Consider the following 19075-nt stretch of genomic DNA (forward strand, 5'->3'; position numbering starts at 1 on the left):
TTCACGATTTACTCGTGTCTTCCATTACGATCATCATTATTTCACAAGCTATTTCTGGAAACTGTAGGGTTGGGTCAGTGTAAGAACCAGCATGTTTCCCGTGATGAGCCCTTAGCCTCTCTCTCAACCAGGCTCTTCTTATGCTTAAATAATTAATATTATTTTTATTCAAATCTCATGGCTGTTTGGAGACTCTAATTTCTTCAAACTTTGCAGTGCAACTTTTCTGAATAACAGCGATAGACACACACACAAAAAAAGCTTTTCTGATCGCCTGCCTGGATTATGTAATTTTGTATCTGAACAATGTAATTTATGATCAATATCTGAAGTGGATGGCTGCGGCAACCCCAGTATATTAATAGCTGTATCCATTATTTTCTGAAGAAGAATCTCCTGGGCCTTTCCTGTGATATAAGCATTACTGCTAACTGGGTAGCTGGCTGGAAAGGATGATAGTGTCCCCTGCTATTATAAATCTAGTGAGCTCACCATTAAGTGTCTGTCTTTATTCTCCCCTTTGGGCATTGTTCCAGTCCCTTTTTGGCCTTTTTATTTTAAAGAAAAATCCTGTCCATATGGCTGAAGAAGGAAGTATACTTGCCCTCAGCTTCAATTAATGTATGCTTGTTCTGTGTGTTATGGAAGCAGACTGCCGTTGTGCAGGAGAGAGAAAAGAGACTGGTCTTCACTGAAAATCAAAATTGTTAGCCCACATGCATCAAGCAAGAATAAAAGCCCTCGCTAGAGGATATAGCAGGTCTAAATATGCATGCCCTGGTTCTCGTAGACGGCCAAACTCTTCAAACAGAAACATAATTTGACCTATGAAGTAATTAATGCCATGATTATGGGGAGGGAAGACACCACAGTTCAGACTGCAGCCAGACTGCTTTCCATTAATAGAAAGCTCTATTATCCCTTTTCCAACACACACACACTTATCTCATTTTTTAAAATGATGTTGGCCACAAAATTTCTTTGTCTGCACTGAAGGCATACTGGATTGTTTCTGCAAAATTTCAAGAAATTTAGTGCAAGTTTTTCAGATTATCTGATTGTAGGCTTGTTGGTTTTTTTTTTTTTTCCTGCATTATTTGAAAAGGGTAGCTTACTTCTTTTTCAGCCTTACCACGTAAAACCCTTTTCCCAGACTTTTGAGGAAGAGAAATTGACAGATTTTCTGAAAGTCACTTCTTTGTATAACAAAAATGTAATTAAACAACTTAATGAAGGGAAACCTGCTGGAGACTTTCAAGTATGTAGCTACTATTTCTATCTCAAGAAAATTCCTGAATCACTAGAAACTACAGAACTGTACTGAGAATGCGTTACCTTACACTTCCCCTTCTTATTCACTGCTTTAGACATTTGCTGTTAGCTTCTTCTGGAGGAAAGGTACTTGGTAACATAGACCTCTGTTTTAATCAGCATGACTAATGTAGCTGTGTCAGCAAAAATTCATTTTTACTCCAACGAAAAAGCATTATTTTAGAACTAGAACAACAGATTTCTTATCAGTTGGACTAGAAATGCAGTCTGTCTTTTTTAGTTCAGGACAGAGAACAGTTCTGTTATGACAGAACTGAAAACTAAAACGTGATGAGAAACTTTCGTGTTATTAGAGGGAGTAAGATTAAGAGCCTGAAGAACATTATTGTACTTCTTTTTCCTAAGCACCTCATATTTCTCTGTATTCCTGAAAATTAATTATACTACTAAAATGTTAAATGTAAGACATCTATAAAGGGCAAGAGTAGCAATTTTTTAAAGAAATTGTAGTTATTTTCACAGTTAGCTGTTCTTTCAGTTGTGCAAGCTAATCAGGGGGAGAAAAGGTAGGTTTTTTAGTTGAGATTTTGAACTCAGTTGATCCCTTTTCCGCCAAAGAGTTGTCTTAGTTCCTGTGAAAATTGAGAGAGACCTCTAGCATCTATAGGGCCAGGCTGAGAACTTGTGTCTTAGTTCTTCCAGTGAAACCTCCATCCTCTGTAGTCTGTATAAGGACTGCGTTCGTAGCATTTCCGAAAGGTCAGACCCATTTCATTATCCCCATTTTCCACTGAGGTAAGTAAGCATCTTGCCAGAAGTCATTAGAGAAGCCTGCTGCAGTGCCACGAACAGAGGAGTAGCACCACAGTTTCTGTCGACATCCTTGATTCTACCTCATTTTTAAACTGTCCCTATCTTTCCACTTGGACGATCTATAAAATCAAGCTAATAATGTTTATACTTAATTTTGGAAGGAGCTTAGAGGTTTTGAAATAAATGCTTGCTCTGCAAATACAAAGATTTATTTTCCATGTGGAGTAATTACAGCTGAGTAGGAATGGGAAGATGATCAAATACATTAGAGGAGGACTTAAGATCACAAACGGCTGTCAGTGACACTTATTTTCCTAATATTTTAGATGTTACTGCATATCCTCTAGGGAGGCTAATCCACAGAAAAAGCTTTGCTATCATGTCACCTAATGATAGCAAATGATAGGCACCTTTTTGATGCCTATCCCTCTCAGAAACTTATTTTAGGTGTAGCACTTCTGGATATATGAATTTTGAGTATCTTTTGCCAACAGGAGAGCGATGCAGTTGCATCGGAACTCTGGGCTTAGAGGTAAGGGCCTTCAAGTTAGATATCAGTTTTTCAAAGGGACAAAATCTGTACTCTTCCATAGATTTCAAAAGGATTTAAAGATACTCCTTGTTTCAGGGAGCTGCTTCTTCATTTAGGGAAGATTTATCCCAAATACTTCATACATAGAAAAGCTGAGAACTTTGTATAGTATAGTATAGCATTGTATAGTATAGTATAGCATTGTATAGTATAGTATAGCATTGTATAGTAAACCCTGTATAATAAATACTGACTCTGGTCTTAACATTTTTTTTTTTTTTTAAAGAAAAATTATTGCGAGAGTTAAGACCATTTCCATTGAAGATGCCCAAAGTCTGAACTGAGCATCTTCAAGCCCTGATAAGGCAGAGGTGAACGAGGAGAAGACTGGCTGTCAGCCAGCAAAGCTGCCCACAGAAAGAGAGAAGTATAATGCATTGTGCCTTGGCCAGCCTGTGCTGTCCAGACCTCAGGCCGTTCTACAAAATGTGAGGGTAAAGTCACAATTCAGAAGAAGGCCATGCACTGAAACTCAGCAGTCTGGGAGCACCCCTGCTTTAAACACTAGCCATTGGGAGCAAACAAACTCAGCCAGACACAAAATCAGTCTTGTGATTAAAAATATATGATTGCTCCAAAGTTTTCAAGCCCACTTTAATAGTTGGGTCTGATAGCTAGCTGTGGGAATGCAATGCTTTAATCCTGGGGCCCAGCCACAGTACCCAGGAAGCAAAGCCCTGGCTTACAGAATATTCAATCCATCTTCTCTTTTTGCCTTTGCTGCCTTCAGTTCCTGCTCATTTGAACTTCTGTATCCACTTTCTCCATTATGTAATGGCCTAGAGGTCACGCATGTTCCTCTGCTTTGAATAATAAATCTCTACGAAGCCTTAGTATCTCTGTTTGAAAATTTATTTCTTTCATTTTAATATTTTATCAATTTTATCCTAAATGGATGACCTTAACTGGTTGCAGTTCATTTCATTTCTTCTCTGCTTAAATATTTTAAAGGTTCCAAAGTACAAACATCATTCATGCAGTGTGTAACAAAAATGCTCAGCTTGAGCTTTGGATTATTTAATTGTAATTGTCAAGCTATTATTAAAATTGATTTCTTTTCTTTTCTTTTTACAGTTTCTTCCCCCCAATTAATTCTCCCCATTTCTGTCTTTTTTCATCACATACTTTTGCTGATACTTATAGAATCATAGAATGGCTTGGGTTGGAAGGAACTCCAAGGATCATCAAGTTCCAACTCCCATGCCATAGGCAGGGCCACCAACCTCCAGATTTGGTAATAGACCAAGTTGCCCAAGACCCCATCCAACCTGTCTTTAACACATCTAGGGAGAAAGCATCCACAAATCTGGGCAGCCTGTTCCAGCACCTCACTCTCCCTGTGAAGAACTTTCCCGACATCCAATCTAAACCTTCTCGCCTTGAGCTTAAAGCCATTCCCTTTTGTCCTTTCACTGTCTACTCGAGTAAAAAGTTGATTCCCCTCCTTTTTATAATCCCCTTTTAAATACTGAAAGGCTGGAATGAGATCTCCTCACAGCCTGTTCTCCTCCAGGCTGAACAAGCCCAGCTCCCTCAGTCTGTCCCTGCAGGAGAGGTGCTCCAGCCCTCTGATCGTCTTTGTGACCCTCCTCTGGACGGGAGAAATACAAGAATCCTGGCTGCCAGTGAAGATCGAGGCAAAAAAACTCATTCAGTACCACAGCCTTCTCCATATCTGTTGTAACCAGTTCTCCTTTCTCATTTACCAAAGGAGGTACAGTCTCTTTGGCCTGCCTGTTCTGGCCAATATCTATAGAATCCCTTCGTGTTGTTTTTAACATCCCTTGCCAAATTCAGTTCTACCTGCGCCTTGGTTTTCCCAGTGTCCTCTCTGCAAGTCCTGACAGCATCCCTGTATTCTCCCCAGGTGACATGCATTTGTTTCCACAGCTGATAAAATCTCTTATTTTCCCTCAGTCTGGCCAGCAGGTCCTTGCCAAGCCATGTGGGCTTCCTGCCTCCCCTGCCTGCTTTCTCATTCTGAGGGACGGAGAGCTCTTACGCTCTCAGAAAGGCATCCTTGAAGAGCAGCCAGCTTTCTTTCACTCCTTTTTCTCTAAGGACAGCTTCCCAGGAGATCTCATCCAACAATTCCTTAAACAGACTGAAGTTCAGTCTCCCAAAGCTCAGGGTCCTGACCCCAATCTTTGCTAGGCCCGTGTTCATCAGGATTGCAAACTCAACCAGGACGTGATCGCTGCAGCCTAGGCTGCCTCCAATCTTAACACCTTTAATGATGTCCTCTGCGTCGGTGAGCACTAGATCCAGCAACACTTCACCTCTGCTCAGTCTATCCAATACTTGAACCAGAAAGTATATAATTTAGAAATTAGTAATTAATTAAATGATAAATTAAAATATACTTAATGAATGAAAAACTTATTTATGACCTGGTACCACCTTGGTTCTCTGACTAATCTGGGCTTCTTTAAGCTGAAAAAGTTCTACTGTGATGATTTATCATTCATATGCATAGAGGCACAGCAGATTAAAAGAAGTTAACAAATATCTAGCTGTCAACTGTGGTGTGCTGAAAGCGGTATGGGGGCAGAGCAGGTTCTTTGTAAGAGTAGCAGTACTGCCCCTTCCCAAGCCTTTTTAGATAATTAAATTCTGTCTTCATAAATTTCAGTGTCAGTTGGCTATGGCATTTTTGCTGCTTGTCCTGAGCAGGTTAGCATCAGTTCATGCAGCTTCACATTGACTCTTGCTGGTGTCCAGTCTTACTGACACTTAACAGTATAGAAAATGCTTTGGGATATTCAGAAATGAAAGACAGTAAGAGCTAGTAAGTGCAACTTAATTTCATCATTGTTATTCTGCATTTATACAATGAAAGCAAAACTAAGGTATATCTTCACACTGTAACATTTTTATTAAACAATAGGAATACTGGCATTCTAAAGAAATGTGATTCATCCCCTTGACTTCTTTTAAATGATGTAGCTGTTCTGTGTTTGCAAAATACAAAAATCAGCATACAATCTTTTTTTTTTTTTTTTAATATTCAAAAAGTTTGATTATTTGGGATGGGTGTGTGTTTATACTGATTGTTACCTTGATCATTTTCTTTTATCTTTCAGCATTAAAATCTTGCATATTTTAGCTGTGACAGCATTGTTAATAAGATGTGGATTCATGTTTCATTTTTGTCATCTCTGTCTCCTGTCGCATAAAATGTGTTCTGGTTTGGCTATGCAGTACTGTACACCAGAAAGACATACTAAAACCGTTTCTTTCCTGTTACATCTCTAGTTGCTAGGAAGGTATGAAAGAAATGGCACTACCTCTCTCAAACTGGCTTTAGGCTTTTATTTTACCTTGTGTTCTGTTACCACTATGGAGGTCATTCAGATCACTTAGAGCAGGCATCTCTCTACCTCCATGCAAAAAAAATGGGGACATCTTGTTTCAAGTGTGGGTCATAGGCTGCACATAGAGGTAAAAATGAGTTGAAGTGAGTGAATAGATAAACAGGTTGCCTCTTGCTTGCTCCTAGAATGGAGATATGTCTCCTTGCACATCAGTCATTCATCCCTGTACTGCTCATGTTTTTCCCAGCACCACAGAATCGGTGTGTCAGAATCAGAATAAATGCTTTGCATAGCCCTTTAAAGGATGCTTGAAACATTTCTCTTATATTTTTTTCCCCACTAGAAATAGTTCTCCTAATTTGTGGAAAAATTTCTGAAGGTAACCAGGATCGCTTCAGATAAGTACAGGTTTTCTTATTCAGGTGGTGAGGCAGGTAAGGCTATCTTGCCTCGATAGGGAATATGATTAATACAGTCCTACAGAAAGTTTTTGCAAATACGTCCTTCGTATCCCTTGTTATAAAATTAATAAGTATAAGCACTGAACATCCTTCTAAGTTCATGTTTAAATCCTGAAGGGTCACATTAGATTGGAGTATTAGACTAGCTAGAAAGCTTAGAAATTAATGTATCAAAAAGGATTTGCTACATTAGAACATTTGTGAACATGTTCTCTTTATTAATTAAGTGTTGTTAGTGGTGCTTGGAGTAGTTCACCTCAAGCTCAAATTTAAATAGTTTTAATATACTTGTAAACTGTACCTCCACTTATTAGACATGTCAGACAAGCCATGGAAAAAAATAGTGGTGTGTTCATGGAGAGCACCATGAGCTGAGGCACTGAGAGAGTTAAGTCTGACACCAGGGTCAGCTGTTCAGTAGAACAGCACCAGTATCTGCACAGATATCCAGAAAGTCATAAAGGAACCCAGGCATTTTTTCCAGTAGTGGGAGCATATCATCATTCTGGCCACCAAAGTGAAAATGCACTCCTAGTATTTACCTCAACAGGGTAAAGCTGCCCACGAATAGCAGTATGCTCCTTTAACTCCGGGTGAAGACCAGGTTATGAATTCAAATCCCTGCCTCCACTTGCAGATGCGTGCGTACATTTGGCTGCAGACAGTGCTGTCTGTATGTATACAGTCATGGATTATTGCAGCAGCACAAGTCAATTAGCATTTGTGTCACTCCATCATCCTTTGAAATAATTCTATGAATACTCTAGGGAATGTTATCAAAAGGACAGTGCTGAGAACTACAGGATGCAAAGGGTAAGTCTGGCAAAATGACCACCTTTACCACGGGTTTCCAAACACTTTTGTGTTTACAGATGCCTGAACTTCTTTACATTTTCTTACTGTCTCTTGGGAAATACACAGGACAACAATCAACCTGTGCTTGTTACAAACCACAAAAAGAGATGGAAATTCTCCAAGGTGGCATTCCTCATCTGAGCTTTCAACTGGTATCTGAAAGGACAGCAATTCCACCAGGATAGGTAGAGCTGAGCTTCCTAATTACAATATATTTTATAGGCTGATTTTGCTTTTAAAAGCAACCATACACAGCAGTCTTCAGCTTTGATCTGGGATGTAAGAGTCAGACTAAGATAAGATAAATCTCCAGTCTTTCTTAGGTAGTTCCATCTCAGTGGAAGCTATTCTGGGAGATAACAAAAGACTGCAGGTAGTTTTTCTCTTTTACCTTCTTTTGCATGAGAACTGCTAAATCATGGCTTGAACCAGTGATTGCACACCTGGTGAAGGGACACAGCTGGCCTTGGGAGCACAGGTGAAAGCAATTCATGTGAAACCACCTTCTACCCCTCCCCAAGCTTCATTTAAGGGCTGGCTGCCATAAGAGAAGGGTCTCTAGCTGAAGCTCCCTTCTTTTAAAGTATCTGGGGAGCCATTATCCTTAGGATGGGTAAGCAAGTCTTTCTTTAACTAGTCTGTGGCCATCACCTTTTTTTTGGGTAATTTAGAACTGATTATTTGCTGTTGCTTTTGTCTACAACCACCAAAATATTTTTCATTGCTTTCTATTTTCATCTCTCCCATAAACTCAAAATGAATGTCTTAAGAGAGAGTTGATATTTTTGTAACCTTTTATTTTAATTTTTAAAATTGCTAGTTGTTGTTGTCCACCTGTATCTTTTTTGCTTGCTCAGTTTTCTTTTTTGTCTTTCTTTTTGTCTCTTTTTGGAACTGATGAGGTGTGTATGAGGGAATCTTTTAAATTTTCAAAGTGAATTGAAAGTTGAAAAAATGTGGGGTTAATTTCTGGTTTGAAACCTTGTTAGTTTGTTTTGAGTTTTTTTTCTGAGGAAAGCATGAGAGATTTTTAAAAACATACAGCTTTATATCTTGTTTGTTGTAGGTTTTTAGCCTTTTTTTCCACTGGAGAGAGGTGCAAAAGCTGTTTATAAATGTAAGTAAAATAAAGTGCTTTTTTTATCTTTAGTTTTTGAAATGCAATGGGAAATTATCAATATAAAGAAAACGTACAGGAAGGATGTTAATTTTTTCCTATTCCATTCACTGTGATTTCCTTTCCTTGCTTTTTCAGTGGTTTTTACTGAAAACTGTAAATGTGACATTGCCTGTTACTAGGAGGTGAAATTAATGTAAAAATGAAATATTAACCAGTGAAGGCTAAAGGAAAGGGAGGACAACAGAGGAAGAAAGAAGAAAAAAATGAAATAATGGAGGAAAAAAGCCAAGCATAAAATAGTTTTGTTACTATTTGATGTGTCTTAGAATTTGTGGGGGGGAAAAAAAAACCATGTAGGATTGAACTAAACTTATGCTAAATCCATAAAAAGGAAAGTATTTTTTTTTTTTTTTTTGCTAACTAGACATTGACTAATCTAAAAGTTAAGGCTTTTCCTGTAGGTAGCTACATAATGGCCGTAAGGCACTGGCCAGCCCTATGCGTGTGGTGCCCAGTTTCCCCCAGCAATTATCAGAAGTCCAGAGTCTGGTTGGTTCCAATCTGGGGAGCCCAACTATTGAATTAATTCAGCTAATGAGCATTTATACTGCAGTCCTATCAGCCTGTGGTTGAAAGACTTTCAGGCTGTCTCTGAGGGCCAGGCTCCATGCCATGTGCTGCAGGCTGCCTCAGCTGTGCCTCCCTCCTGATCAAGCCTCTTTGCAGGCCACCTGCTCCTCTCCTCCTCCTGCAGGCTCAGGCAGCTCCAGGTGGGAAGAGTTCAGCTGCAGCAATAAAAAATACCTAGAGGTTTCAAGAGGAGGCCTTTGGAGAGGAGCTGGCAGGATCAGGCTAGGGTCAGACAACAATAGGTAGAAGTTTAAATGCTGGAAAGAGGATGGTCTTACTCTGATTGATTTGGTCTTCCTCATACTGTTTGTTCATTTGCTTTTCACAACCAGGTGCAACTCTTCCAATCCCTACGTCATCTTCCTTTGCTTTAGCTCTGTTTGACTTTAACAGATTTCTCTCTTTTTTGTGTGGATTCCTACATGTCAGTGATCTGCTGAAGGCCCTGTTTTGACTCTTGTTATCCTGCAAACTGAGGGTGGCCATTATGAAGAATGTCCTTTTGAGCTGCCTTAGATTTGCACCCGCTCTCTGATCATCTGCACACTAGTTTGAGTCTTCTAAGTTCAAGTATGCGGTGAGGTTGGCATTTTTCTGAAGTTTTAGGTGCTTGTTCCAACGGTTCTTCCATGCAAATATTTTTTTTTTCCCTCAAAGGCTTGTAACTGTGTTGCATTTGAGTGAGTTTTTGAAGGAAAGCACATGATGAATTGCAGCTGTGCTGGAAGACAAGTGGATGGCCCTCTATAAAATTGCCACCCTCCATTAACAAAAGGACTCTACAGGATCTTGAGAATTATAGACTTGTGAGCCCTACTGTTATTCCTGGTGTATAATGGTGAAGCACCATCTATTATAAAAACAATAAGGAATGACATCACTGAGCACGAGGTTACAGGTGTTAGTGTAGATAAATAGATAAACATGATTTAGTGAAAAATGGTGAAGCTCTTCCCTGTGTGTTTCTGAACTCGGAGGTGAGATGTGGTGCTCCTGAACTTGGGGAAGTGGTGTTAGAGACATTGTAGTCACTGTGGCAGCATAAAGAATCCAAACCAACAAACAAAAAACAGCTAAGAAAAATAGTGAATACAAAAGACAGGTGACTTCTTGGTCACTATGCAGGCTGTGATGCACATGTTCACTTATGTGTGCAGCTCTGGTTTCCTTGTGTCACTAAGGAGGCAGTGGGATTAGAGAACATAGAAGGTGAATCAAAATGTTTTTGAGGATGGAGCAGCAGTGTTGTGAAGGGAGGGAGACTTATTTAAAAAAAAAAAAAAAAAAAGACTGGAATTATTTTGAAGAGAAGACTGAAGAATTTGAGGGGAGAAGCAGTCAAGGTTCATAAAATCAAAAATGTGATGGTCTAAATAATCTCACTAGCATAAGAAAGTTTAGAAAAGAATTAGACTTCATGGAGAAGATATTTGTGAAAGGGTGTTTAAATAACTAGTTGAGAAGGTAACCTCTGAAATCTCCAAACCAACTGGATGCTGGAGCAGTACAAAGGAGTCATATCTCCTTTCTTTCAACTGTTTTTGCTCTTATTTTCTCTGCTTTCTTTTTCCTTCTCCACAGCTATTCAGCTTCTACCCTTTACTATTCTAGTTGTTCAGCATTATTTCCAAAATCCTCATTATCACAGCTCAATTGAATTTCATTTGGGACCAGACTGTGATCATCACTGAATCTGAATACTCGGTTGCTTTATGAAGTCAAGGGGATAAAACACAACTCTGAATGACTGAAGGTATTGTAATCTGGACCTTGATGTTTGAACTATTATTAAAGAAAAATTCTGAGTAATTAGTTCATAATTTAAGTTGCAACTTGTGTGAGAAACTTAATGGAGTGAAAATGAGTAAAACAGAAGGAATGACTGCTTTAGAGGACTAATTGTTCCCAACCTTCACCTTTGATTCATAGATCATCTTGCTACTTTTGTAATTTCATATTGAAATTTCTTTGAAGTAATATATGTTAGGAAATATATGCCTGAACTGCCTGCCCAGATGCACATCCTGGTTAAGTGAAGTAGCCTAGGGCTTTCGGAAACTACAGTTTTTTGGACTAAAGTACTACAGCTTCCTGAGCCTTTTCTTCAGAGGATGCATTCTTTTATTTGATTCACTCCCCTACAGCACTCTGGTTTTGCACAAGCTGGGATGTAATTTACTGACTGTGGGAAGTCTTGAGTTGCTTGGTACACAGAGCTTAGAACAGAACTAGCTGGTCTGTACCTTCTGAGCTGTGTGTGGCTAACTGTTTAAGTACAACTCTGTGTGCTGGTTGGTGTGGGGAAAGTGGCATCTTTTGTGCCAGGAAAGCATATGTTTTATTCTACTAAACTGAGCAAAAGTCTTCTCTCGGGCCTCGTCTTTTCTGGATGGTGCCATTTGCTCAGAAATACATCATCATCAGAGTGCTTTGTCCCAGTGATCTATTACACTAATACATCTGTTGCTTTAATGATATATTAGTGTCATACCTTATCAGAGTGATGCATACTGATGATCTATTACTCAAAAGGTAGTGCCGTTCAGGAATGAAAGAATTCATGGATGTATTCAGTATAATTAGACATAACAGCAACATACATTACACTGGAAGCTGCTCTCATGGAACCAAGAACACCAGTATTATGCTATCCTCTTCAGTGCCATTTTCTAGTGCCATTGTACTAGATTTGCGATGCTGAGGTTGTTATATCTCTTTTAAACCTTTTAAATATACTAAGAGCAACTACCATTAACCTTGGGTCACTGTGAAGCAGACTGTATCCAGCTACATTATTTTTACTATATAGTAGTGCAGTACTTACTTATCCGTAACCATATGAAACTAAGTAACATTAACCTCCAGCTAGTCTGAAGAACATATCATATCTCATTATAATAATCTGGGCTTCATCCTTTGCTTGACTTTAATTGTTGTCCATTCTCAAACATTCTTAGTTACATGACAGTTGAACTTCAGCCTGTCATTAACTGTAGGCCTCTAATCTTAACCTTCATTTTCTTTGCTGTTACTTTTTTCCATTATTTTAATCACTGAAAAACACATGAAGTCAGTCTGGTTTACACTGTTTTATATAGTATGCTAATTAAATGTTTCCAAAATGCTATCCAGAGAAAGAGGCTTTTCTTAATTTTCACTGTAAAGAAGGCTGGAAGTCTGTATTGATTACATAAACTCAGAGCTTTTTCTCCTCTGCCTTCACTTTTTCACTAATTGGGTCCAAGCTAAAGAGACATTCCTGAGACAGAATCAGAACCACATTTTGTCTTGTGGTACTTTAATTGAGATATGCAGTATTGATTTGTGTTTTTTCTTTTAAATACTTTGCAGCTATCTGTGAAGAGCGTTGCTTAGCAGGACACTAAGGCTTCCAATCTTTTTTCAGGAGTTTGCAGCACAGGAGGTCTCTAGGTACATCAAAATTCTTTTGCCAAATAATCCAGTACAAAACTATTAGCAACTTATGCATTGATGCAATGAGGGAGGAAAGGAAGAGCAAAGTATTTGTAATATGTAAATATTGAATTTTATTTCCCTCTTACATTCTCTTCTGTTACATTCAGTTTCATTATTAGCAACAGGTATCATTTTAATCTGTAAAATGGGCTGTTAAAACAGCTGTCAGTGATGTATTTAGTCATTGTTGGAAGAATCCACAAAAACTTTAAATCATGATGCAGTATCATGAATGCAGAACTTCCTACTCTTCATATTCGTGCTCTTCCATGGGTACCCAGCTGATTTGTCACTTTCCAGTTGGAAAGCTGCTGACCTAGACCCTTTTTTGCCTCTACTAGGGTGGAAAGCTTCCTTTGCGGGAGAGAGTCCAATGGAAGCACAACACTTGCTATCATTGGAGAGTAAGACTGAGCAGAACAGCTTGTGTAGGTACTCTGGAACTGCTAAAGCAGGAGGTGGTGTAACAAGTTGTAGTACAGAATGACATTTGTGACTGCAGGAATGTGGCAGCCACAAAATGTGCAGTGCACCATTTCAGGAGCAACAAGTGGTGAGGGCCTTCAGCTGGAAGGTTTACCACAGCCAAACTAAGTTTTGGCTAAGTGCCAGGGTCTGGGGAGGAGGCTGCTATAGTCAATCTGTCCCTGTTATCTTCCTGTCAAACAGTTGTTATTTAAGCAGCAATCCCACCAATAATCAGGGAATTCGTGACTGGGAATGTGCTACCTGGTCATAAGTGGAGCAGCCTGCTAGTAAAGCAATGCAGGAAGCTTCATTGCAGTAATAAGGGGGTACTTCAGCAAGAAATGGTGAGAGATGTATTTTGAATAACAAACTTGTGAGTTACCTAAATGTATCTTGTGAAAGACAGGGGTTGTCTTTTTTCAGACTGAGATCCCCTAATCCTCAATGGGATGAATGTTTCACCTGAAATTGTGATTGCTTGAGTCGCTGTACCTAGGATGTTTGCAGCTTCTCTTTATCTGAAAAAAACAGATTATTTCCCTGAACATTTACTAGGCTTCTTGAGTCCTGAAAATCTATTGGATCTGGCAGCTGAAATTTCTGTGGTATTGGCCTGCTGGCTGTCATGGGCATAGTCTATTCCTGATAGAAGTCTGACTTACCACAGAAGCCTTCCAAATTGTTATTAACGAACAGGAACTATTAATTCTGATACACTGCAAGTGAACTAAGATCTTTGTGTAACTTACCTTGTGTGTAAAGCAATCGGAGATAGATTTGGTATGGAAAGTCTGACTAATGGGTGGGCTTCTGATTCTGTTATTATTAAGTACTGTATATGCAATAGCATATATTATCAACTTGTATGATATTTTGAGTCTCAACAGTCTAGTTAGCTGAGGGGGGGATGTGTCAGTGTTTCCTTAAGAGATGGGTATCTGCATAGAGAAAGAGAACTAAGTGAAATGCTCAATAACCTACAGCAGTCAGGGGACTGCAGGCAAAGTGTGTGGTCTCATCAGCTTGGTTTTAATGGCCATTTAGTCATAGGCAGCTCTGTGCCCTTGTTTTCAGCTTTAGAGGTACAGTTTGTGGGGTCTCTGGAAATCCATCTGAGTGATTGGTGACCTTGGGTTTTCGTTTTTCTGCGTTAATTTTAGCAACATTTCTTATTCAGTCTTGTTCATTTATATGCTACGCAAATGCTTTTGCTAGTGTGGTGCAGAAAATGAAGAATGATAGGCAAGGTGGGTGGTAATTGCTTTAGTTTGCTCAAACTGTACTGTCAGTGAATGTTGAACCTTGCCATGTTAGTAAGAGTACATGTGATAGCTTAGGACACAGCATTCCTTTTAGTTAATGATGAAATGATAATGATTGTTTAAAAAAAAAAAGTTGATGTTTTCCCCTAAGCTACATTTAGCCACCTGCAAATATGTTGTTTTAGAATAAAGTCAAACTCGGTACCCTCCACAGCCCATGAAGAGAACAAAGCTGCTCCAGTGGAATTCATCCTAACTTACAGGCTGGGGGATGTTTGCTGACTGGTAGTGTTTAAATCTCTTTTAACAGCAGATAACTTAGAAATCTGCATTATGTTAATTAATGACTTCATCTCTCTCATGCTGAAGACTAGCAGAATTTGCAGTTACTGTCTACTACTATTAATACTTTCCAAAGCAGCATCTTTCATTTTTTTCATAAAGCTTTAAAACAAAACCTTATGCTACCTGCATGTCTGAAACTGTCAATAGCAAAGTGGACAGATTAAGTGGAATTGGCTTGAAAGAGGAGAAGAGGTAGCACAACCTCTGATAACATACCTGTGTTCCTCAGGTAGATGCCACATACCACAATAACCCACAAGAGCTTTGCATGTCAACTCATGGGTTTGGTTTTTTTTTTTGGTAATAGAAAAGAAGCCCCTAAAACTGTAAGATTGTAGATCTGAACTGGAATGGTAAGGGGTGGTAGTGAAATAGGTCAGCAAACGTTTAATGGAAAGCAGGTGCAACTAGCTGAGTATACCTGTGCCCTAATACCTGGACTGCGAAGTGTAATGGCTAAGGTGAACATATGGTATTAATTCCTCTCTCTGTTAGAGGAAAACTAACTTCTGGTGAAGAGGTGGAAAGAGCAATCACAAGCAGTAAAGTGGCTCAAGCCTTGGAACAATTTGCTTTGGTGTATGAGAGCTAGAATCATTAGTCTCTGTGAGCAAAACCCTGGCTTTGTGCAGATCACTGAGGATTTTAGCGTTGAATTGGGACCAGGATTTCACTGTAATTACTGGTTATGGCCAATGTGAGACAGTTACACTGCTGCTTAGTGCTGAACTGTTTGTTTCTGGATTTTTTTCTCATTGCTTTAGTTCCCAATCATAGAAACTGATATATTCCTTCCCCTGACTTCTCAGGTGTGGAAGTACGGCTTAAATCCATGTGCTACTTGCTTTCAAAATGTGTAACTTAAAAAGCAGAATTTAATTGATGAGAATGGAAAGATCATTTGAGTAAATGAATGGCATGTTCTGGATTACTTTGCTTTTCAGTTCCTCAAGTACTGCTGGTTGACTGAAGTGCATTAAATAACTGCATAAAATATTTGTGGACTAACTCTCAGGTACAACAGCAAAAACTGATATTTAAAAAGGAAAAGAAGGACTTACAGTAGAAAAGAATTTTTCATTAAAATGTTGGTGCTACCTCAGTACTAATATAGGCATTTTCAATTCATGTTGATATGATAGGTATTGCTGTTATTAGATACCTGATGAGATTTTTTTTGCATAATAGCTCTTTTCAGCTTCAAATCTTGCTGAATTCCAGAGAGTGGTGATAGTGGAAGTGTATGAACCTAGAAAACAAGTTCACAGGACTTGTGGCTCCACCAGGACAATTGAAAACAGCTGTTAAAACTTGAGGTCATGCCTAGGAAGTCTGAGGCAAAAGGAGGGAGCAATCACTGTTTAGGGATGGTGTGTAGAGGGATGTTGATTTATCAGAAGTCAGATTTCTGCAGCAGTGCTGACTCTGTTTAGGGCAGTTGGTTACTTATCTATGTTCTATGTGCACTGAGTAGTAGGTCCTACTTCTGGTTTCCTTCAGAAGGAAAATGATGCTGAGAGGCTGGTGATTAGTTCAGAAAGTTTCCCTGAAGTGAAGATAGGCTCTGAGAGAGCCTGACAGAAAAAGTAGCTGAAGACAAAGAACAGAATCTTGTTATTTTAACTCCCTAGCATTTGTTCTAAATTTTTACAGGACTTTTCCTTTGAACACTGATAAAAGGTTATTTCTTTTCTAAGGGAATTAAAATTTTCTATTTAAGGTAGAAGGGGGGAATAAGTCTACAGTGAGTTGCCCTCCACTTCTATCTGCCTACGTTATGTTCTTAGGATTAGTCTTGAACAGTTTTTCTAAATCAGAAACCTTAATGTTGTCTCAGTCTAAAACTGCAATAAGGAGAAGAAAAACCAACCAAAACCCCACCTCTTGATTGCTTTTTAGCTCTGGCATCATCAAATTTTAACTTTCACTGGTATAAGTTGTTCAGGTTTAGGCTGAAAACTAACCATAGTGCATCTTGACTAATAAATGTAGTTATCCTTATCTCATCAAGAACACTTCCTGGATGGAGGCAGTGGTAAATACTCTCCAACCTTATGTGGGAATGCACTAAGAATTGGACTGCTCAGAGAACTTGTTAGTAACTCCTGTTTTCCTCCATGAAGGGAGAAGAAGGAGGTAAAAGAAGAGCTAATGACGCCATCTTTCATGCTGCAGACCACTGGTAATGAACTCCAGGATGCAGATGAGCTAAGTTAAACTTTTCTTCTTGAAGGAAATGATTCCAACCTACAACTTCTACTTACCTTAAAAGGTATGCCAATATCACCTGATAACTGCCTGTGTAGGACTGGGAAACTTGTTGAGGAAAATGCATAAATGATTCGTAAGCTTGAAAACTGTTTCCTACTAGCCCTAGGCTAGGAGATCTGTGGATTGGCCGCAGATCTGGTTCTAAGGCACCTTAGTCATGAGCTATCTAGGACCTCAGTAGCCCAACACAATTCTGGATTCCGCTCTAGAGATGAGAATACAAAAACCCAACACTTTAAAAACATTTTACACCCCTTTTTTTCCTGTATTTGTGCATTTTGAATGAGGCTTTTTCTCCTCCTTAAATGTGTTTATGTAAGCAAGCTATGCATGTATGTATGGTATGACATAGTGCTAACAAAATCAAATGAAGAATAAGATGAAGACCTGAGGAAATCACTCCCCATTTTAAGTGGTAAACATAGCAGTCTTCTGGATGCTCAGCAAATGGTCATCAGAAGGAGCATAAAAACAGTAGAACTGAAAAGGTTAGTAGATGCAATGGAAGACTTGGCTCTTGACTCCACGGTGAGCTGGCATCTTTAGAGTGACTCCTTTATTTTCAGCGTGTCTTGCAATTGAGAGCTTCAAAAGCCCACTGGTTTAGGATTGTACTGAGTATTGTAAGCTGTTGAGTTACAGCAGCCTAATGAGGTGGCTGACTGTGTGCTATTCTCATCTCTGGCACATTTGAAGTGAAACAAAGGTATTTTAGTCTAACACATTGCACTTGCTGTTTTAATAGTCTCCGAGAGTGCCAGGAGCAGTTAAGAAAGTTCAGCTGATGAGCAGTGATTTCTGAAACCACTATAACTTATCATACAGGATTATCTATATCTCCATTTGTCTAAATCTTTCTCTGATGCTGTTGTGGAGGGTATGTGTCGTAGCAGCAGTTTCTCTCTGCTTTGTGTGAGATTGAGTGAAGTTCTATGTCTAGAGGCAGTAACTTTGGCTCACTATGAGTTCTGTGGAATATAACATGTTAGAAGTGCATGTGTACACATTGTTGCACTGTTATTTTTAATACTGCTACTTGTATCATAGTTAGTAGGAGAAACTTTGCTGTGGATGAGAACATCTTTAGGAATGTAGTAAGGCACAACCTGAGCCATGCATGTAGCCCACCAACCTGCTTGTGCTGTTTTTAAGATGGTACTGAGGAATTAGAACCTATTTGTCCTACTTCTTGAATTAACTTTAGGCTGACACTGCTACAGTTCCTACAGCATGGCAGATACAGGAGTGTCCAAAACTGTGTTCCACTCATCTCATTTTCTGTGATTGAACATATTTCAGGAATAACAATAACAGCAGGAATAACAATATAGCATACACGTTCCCAGGGGGCTTCTTGTTGGGGTTGGTTTGTTTGTTCTTCATGGCACACCTTTAACATAAAGGAAACAAAGCATTTCCTTCCAATGGATCATGTCTCCATCAAAACCACATTAAGAACTCACTAAGGATAAAAAAAAAATGCAGAGGAAGCTGAAGTGAGGGCGAGAGTCGTCCTCGCTTTCCTAAAGCTGCTCCCTATCGTGCATACTAACGAGATGATAAACCGCCCGCTTCGCTTTCGGCTCGCGCTTCCCAGTCCGAACTCCGTTCCGGAGGCACACGGCGGCGCTTCTCCCCTACGGCAGCCGCCGGGCCGGGGCGCTCTCAGGAGATGGCGGCGGTCGCGCCCCACCGGCGGCACGCAGCGACCGCTCCCCTTCGGCCGCCTCCTGCCCGGCGGCGCCCCGGGGCCACAGGAATGCGCAGCGCCCCGCCGCGGCCCGGCGGCCGAGCATGCCCGAAGCGCCGCCCGCCCGGGCAGGGGCAGCGCCTGGCCGCCCAGCTCTTAAAGGCGAACGCGGGACCCCCTCCTGGGCTCTGTGCTTCAGAGCTGGGGGGGAGGGGGATGTCCCAAAGACCGGAGGGGAGGGACTCGGAGAGTCACACGAGCGCCTTGTAAGGCTCAGTTCTGCTATAGGTGTCTCTTCTCACCTGATGACAGTTTCCTGCTGTTGAAATGCATCAGAAAGATGTGGTGGGTCTTGAGAGGAAGCTGTGTCTGGGGCTGATTGAACCGTTAGCTTGGTCTCGCTAGTGAGATGTACAAACAGCTTAAACTTGTGCAGAATTTGTATTCCTGTGCACATGAATAAGTCACTGCTTTATCTTCAGCATTCTTAACCTTATCACTAGGA

General features: G+C 39.9%; 1 long non-coding RNA gene across 2 annotated transcripts in view; it reads left to right on the top strand.

Moving 5' to 3' along the window:
- The window catches only part of LOC149918039 (uncharacterized), a 74851-nt gene that overhangs the window by 44169 nt on the left and 11607 nt on the right, over positions 1-19075 (top strand). For both annotated transcript variants that reach the window (XR_016465799.1, XR_016465800.1), the window contains exon 3: positions 16733-16881. This is a non-coding gene — a long non-coding RNA (uncharacterized LOC149918039). The remainder of the gene's footprint in view (positions 1-16732; positions 16882-19075) is intronic.

This window comes from Phasianus colchicus, chromosome 4 (genome assembly GCF_987193195.1).
Source record: "Phasianus colchicus chromosome 4, bPhaCol1.hap1.1, whole genome shotgun sequence".
In the NCBI taxonomy this organism is placed as follows: Eukaryota; Metazoa; Chordata; class Aves; order Galliformes; family Phasianidae; genus Phasianus; species Phasianus colchicus.